Genomic DNA, 6000 nt, shown 5'->3' with positions numbered 1-6000 from the left:
CCCCTTCCCATACAAAATGAAGCAAATTTAATTTCTCAACTTCGGTAGGCGGCAGAAATCCAGTTCTTTTCCATGCTGTGTGAAATAAAGAATCAAAACAACCCATTGCTCTACTTACGGATTTAATGGGCCGAAAGTTTTTCTTTCCCGTTCAGCAAAACTAATTCAAATGAATCCAAATCGATCCAAAAGCAACCAATTCGTTCCGTTACATTCTTTCTTTCCTGTCTGTCTGCACGTGTAGCACAGTGGTATCGTCACCGTTGTCCCCACACCGGGTGGAAAAGGCCCTGATTCGAATCCCGTCGATGACACGAGGAACTTTAATGGGTTTTTTCACTCCGTGGCTGAGTTAGTCGGTCTCAGGCGTAGATAGCAATGTTAACCCCAGAAACTGGGGTTTTTCGTTCAGCAAAACAGGCAAATCGACCATAGAACACACGTAATTAACAGACATAAGACACAGCACCGCAGATGAATTTAATTATTCGGGTGGCCTAAGAATAATAGTTAAGTTTTTTTCTTTCTTTCCAACCATCCAGATTTGACACTATATCATCACAGAAACAGAGAACCTCTTATCGCTGTTTTTACTTTCAATTTGGGTGGTAGACCCCACACGAAGTCACCCGGATTGTAGGTAAGCATTTTTGTTTTGTATATACACTATGCGTTCTCAATAGATCCTTCTAGGTATATGTCTTAATATTATTACCGTACCACAACCTTCCCCATAATATAATAATACGATATATATATATATATATATATATATATATATATATATATATATATATATATATATATATATATATATATGTATATTTTTTCCACTAATCTAGTGAAGTATATAATTCCTATATTAAATGGCTAAACTTTTTTTCATTTTAATGTTTTTGTATGCGTTTTTCATGGCTATCTTAGGCTATCTATGGCTTTCTTAGATGTCTGCAGTCTGGAAGCTGACTGCATTTGAGCACACTATTACTAGCCAGTTCTGTTTAAACTTGTGTTCCTATGACCTTATATTGTCGAGACTAACTCTGATACCTCTAACTCAATCCTCTATTTTGTAGCGAATAAACGAATATGCAATAAACTCCCGTTATAGCTCTTTAGAAGAGAGCAGCCGCAAAGTGCGTTACAAATCCTTTGAGGTGGGATCTTGGTATAAACGAGGTGGGATCTTGGTATAAACGAGATCTCACCTTGGATGACTAATTCCAATGATTGATAAAGGGATTAGAAGACTAAAAGCGCTTGAAGCGGAATAGCGCTATAAGCTTAAAAGTATATACAAATTTGTATATATATATATATATATATATATAAGATAAATGAACCAATTTATTTAGTGCAGAATATAATATATGATAAAAGGCAGAAGCAAAGAAAGTACAGTGCACCCCGGTAGCGAAAGGCTGTGTGAACGAAGTAGGGGGGGGGGGTAAAGAATTCAGCAAGGGTAATAATTGAAAGAATATGTACCAAGTGAAAAAAGAATTCAGCAAGGGTAATAATTGAAAGAATATGTACCAAGTGAAAATTTTCACTTGGTACATATTCTTTCAATTATTACCCTTGCTGAATTCTTTACCCCCCCCCCTACTTCGTTCACACAGCCTTTCGCTACCGGGGTGCACTGTACTTTCTTTGCTTCTGCCTTTTATCATATATTATATTCTGCACTAAATAAATTGGTTCATTTATCTTATAGACATTATGGCTGTAGGGTACTTTTTGCGATAGCAATGTCCCTGAGCCATAACTTATTCTATTAAAAAACTCTGTCTTATCTCTTTCTGCTTTCCTACATCTTTTCTATTACTTTATTATTATTATTATTATATATATATATATGTATATAGTAAGAGTATAATGGGTACTACATAAATGCTCAAAGTGTATTAAAACATAGGCATAAAAGTATGCAGCCGGCCGTAAGACCAAAAGAACCTATAAAGCCTGTGTTGGTCTACATTGCCATACCCTAGAAATAAACATATAATTAGCAATAATATAATATAACATTGAATACAATAATGATTACGTAGCTAATTATTGATATTCAGATACATTGAATGGAACTTTTTCAAGGGCTAACCCCATTCAATATATCCCACGAATAATTAGCAAGGCTATTTGTTTCTGATTGCTATCTGCCTGTTTAACTAGGTCAAATTAATAAATATATTGGCGATATTTGCTAGACTTTAAATTTAACAGCAAACAGGCAAGATAACAGCTAGCCCGACATTGCTTTGAAACGAATATACAGAAAATAGAGGGCCAACCATAATTTGCTTTCAGTTGTGGTGATAATTTATTTAATTTATACTTGTGCAAAAGAAAGCTAGTGCTGACATATGGAGAAAGGAAGCAAGAATAAGTATAGTAATAGTACCTCAATTTCCCTCGAATTGCTCTAATAGATCTTGAGGTATAAAAATTTAGGGTTAGATAGCAAAAAGTGAAAAGTAAAGAAAATAGCTTTATATATAATGGTACTTGGTACTTTATATAATGATACTTGGGCTATATCGAGATCGTAACTGCCCAACCCTTAAGTAAGAGAGCCTGGAATGACTACAAGGGGTTAAAGGAGGGTAAATAATGGACAAAAACAGGTTTACAATAATGATGAAATGTAGGATAACAATAAGGAAATGAAGGGATGACAAATTCTAAATACAAGAATGTTAAATATTTAAATAAAAATCGAAATTAGTAATAATTTTATAATTAATATAATTCATCCTAACTGATATAGTAATAAATTACAGACAATCTTTACTGTGTATTTATATATATATATATATATATATATATATATATAGAAAAAAGCTTTATATAATGGTACTTGGACTATAGACAATCTTTACTGTATATATATACAGGGTGATTCAATACCAGTGCGACAAACTTGCAGGAGGTGTAGGAGGCACAAAGACGAATCGGAATCACATAGCATTGCAGTGTCCGAAATGCCTTCGTCATGCGGTAGAGGACGTTGAACGGGAGGTCGCGTGAACAGCGATCCCGCTGAAAGTCAGCATTTGCGAACCATTTCTGTTGAAGAAACCAAGTAGCAAAAGTCCTCCGGAGTGGATAATCCGCAGGGTCCAATGATTGGACGCGTTACAGATGGTATGATCTCATTTGGTTTGTTGACAGTATCCTCCATACAGTGGATTGGGAAATACCCAATTGTTGGCCTATCGCTCGAGTACTCGTACTCGGATTGCCTTCGGCAAGACGTAGGACATTCTTCTCATTGTCTGGCGTCCTCGTCGTTCGCTCTCGATTCATGGTACCTCTCCTGAAACAACCAGTCTCACGTAACCTTCTCATCATACGATTAAAATCGTATGATGAGGAGCACGCCTGTGCGGGAAACTTTCCTGGTACAAGCGCAGAGCGGCGCGCCCGTTACAGTCCGCAGCTCCATACGCCAGGTGCATGTTGGCCGGTTCAACGTTTGAATACTCGTCCATCCTACTGCCTCGGGAACGGGTTCCCAAATGCTGACTTCCAGCGGGATCGCTGTTCACGCGACCTCCCGTTCAACGTCCTCTGCCGCATGACGAAGGCATTTCGGACCCTGCAATGCTATGTGATTCCGATTCGTCTTTGTGACCCCTACACCTCCTGCAAGTTTGTCGCACTGGTAGTGAATCACCCTGTATATATATATATATATATATATACATACAGGGTGCTTCAGGATGGACAGTAAATATTTTGGGAGATTATAGTATCGATTATCCTGATTAAAAAAATTTCATATAAACACGTGTCCAATTATCAATGGATACGGAGATATAGCTGTTTGAAACTGGCGCCACAAAGCCATTATGAGAGGTATTAAAGAACGATAAATAACTTATTGTTTGTATTTATTGACTTTTCGTGATACAAAACACAAATAATTGACAATTTTTTTACAGTTCACAATAAATGTTTGAAAATCCAACCGCCAACCTCAATGTACTTTGCAACTCTTGTGGTAACATGACGTGTTGTTCTTCTGAGGTCGTCTTGGCGTTCATTCATGAGGGCAGCATCCAAAATACGAGCGATAAATTCGTCTCTTGTATTCACCTTTTCTTTGTATATTGCGATTTTCATCCAACCCACAAAGAAAAATCTATCGGAGTGAAGTCCGGAGACCTTGGTAGCCAATGGACGGGACACCGCGGCCGATCCATCGTTTAGGGAAAGTTCGATTTAGATATTTTATCACCAGACGAGTATAATGTGCAGGAGCTCAGTCATTCTGAAAGTACACACACCAATCCTTTTAGCCAAAGGAATGTCCTCCAATAGTAGTGGAAGTTCGTTTTGCCGAAATTCTAGGTAAATGGGACCTGTAAGACGATTTTCTAACACAACAGGCCCAATCAACTGATTATCGATGACACCGCACCACACGTTTACAGAGAAGCGATGTTTAAAATTTGTTTCTACAATTGCATGTAGATTTTCGTCTGACCACCTATGACAGTTACGGATGTTGATGATACCGTCACGGATGAAAGTAGCTTCATCGCTGAACAGTATTCAAATTAAAAAAAAAAAATTAGTATATTAGGGCCACTCGTAATCTCTTACATTTACCCATATATGTATTATGACTGTAAATTTCGTGTGTTCTCTCGTCGATTTGCCTGTTTTGCTGGACGAAAAAAAACCCGTTTCTGGGGAAAAACACCTTGGGACCTCTATGCCTGAGACCGACTAAATTAGCCAAGGAGTGAAAAAAACCTACTAAAGTTTCTGGCGTCATCGAGGTATGTTACCCGCGCAGGCTTCGCTGAACAGTATTAATGGAATTAATCGGCTATTAGCATTTACCCATCGACAAAATTTCAATATCTGGGCGCCCTCTGCTGGTTGAAGGTGTTGAACCGCTACAGCGGTGTGAAATACAAGCCATGCTCACGTAATGTTTGCCCTACTCTTGTCTGTGGAACGCCGATAAGCGTAGAAATTCTTCGTGTACTAATAGTAGTAATAGTAGTGGCGTGTGATGCAAGAAAGCAAGTGAATGAGCTTATGCATCATCGGCCAAAAATAAAAAAACCACACCATTCCCTCCAAATGCCTGTCCAGTTTCTCCTTAAATTTATTTAACCTATCAACTTCCACAACGACAGATGGAAGTTTGTTCCAGCAATTAACCACCCGCTGGCTAAAGGCAAATTTCCGCACATCTATTCTACATCTGACTTTTCTTAATTTCAATTTATGCCCCCTTAGGTTTGTAATCTGAACAAGTGGAAGGATCCCATCAGAATTCTTATACACCTCAATCAGATCACCGCGCAGGTGCCTAGTCTCCAGCCACTGCAATTCGCTGAACTTAAGCCTCTCTTGATAAGAGGATACCTTCATTCCCATTACCAATCTTGTTGCCCTTCTCTGTGCACGCTCAAGGAAATCTACATCCTTCTTAAATGAGGCCTCCAGTACGCAGTACTCAAGGCGTGGTCTGACCATTTCCTTATACAGAGGGACAATTACCTCCTTTTCCCTGCTAGAAAAATTCCTATATATCATTGACAAAACCCAATGACCTGCCCTGGCAGCCTGTCTACATTGCTCAGAGAACTTCATATCTGACTGCAAAATTACTCCCAGGTCTTTTTCATTTTCTACAACCTTAAGTTTAGTACCACACAGTTGGTACGTTTCTCTGGGGTTACTTCTACCCATATGCAGTACTTTGCATTTGTCAAGGTTAAATTTCAGTTGCCACTTCTCAGCCCATCTGCCCATATTATCTAGATCCTGTTGCAGTAGCACACTGCCATTACTGTCATTAACAACCCTGCCAACCTTTGTATCATCTGTAAACTTCGACACTAAGCGTGAAATACCTTCATCAATATCATTGATAAATATACAAAACAACAGTGGACCCAACACCGAACCCTGTGGGACTCCACTAATAACATTAGTCCACGAAGAGCAGCACCCATTGATTACCACTCTCTGTCT

The 6000-nt window shown here is 38.5% G+C and overlaps 1 protein-coding gene across 1 annotated transcript in view; it reads left to right on the top strand.

Moving 5' to 3' along the window:
* The first annotated feature begins 540 nt into the window (after nt 1–540).
* The window catches only part of LOC150077179 (uncharacterized), a 187800-nt gene continuing 182340 nt past the window's right edge, over nt 541–6000 (top strand). Inside the window, exon 1 of the mRNA XM_090386991.1 lies at nt 541–640. The gene's annotated coding sequence lies outside the window, so the exon portion shown is untranslated. The remainder of the gene's footprint in view (nt 641–6000) is intronic.

Source organism: Mastigoproctus giganteus, chromosome 12 (assembly GCF_048544385.1).
Source record: "Mastigoproctus giganteus isolate SK-2022 chromosome 12, ASM4854438v1, whole genome shotgun sequence".
In the NCBI taxonomy this organism is placed as follows: domain Eukaryota; kingdom Metazoa; phylum Arthropoda; class Arachnida; order Uropygi; family Thelyphonidae; genus Mastigoproctus; species Mastigoproctus giganteus.
Note: the sequence above shows the minus strand (reverse complement) of the source record. Positions and strands in the feature narration are given on the sequence as shown.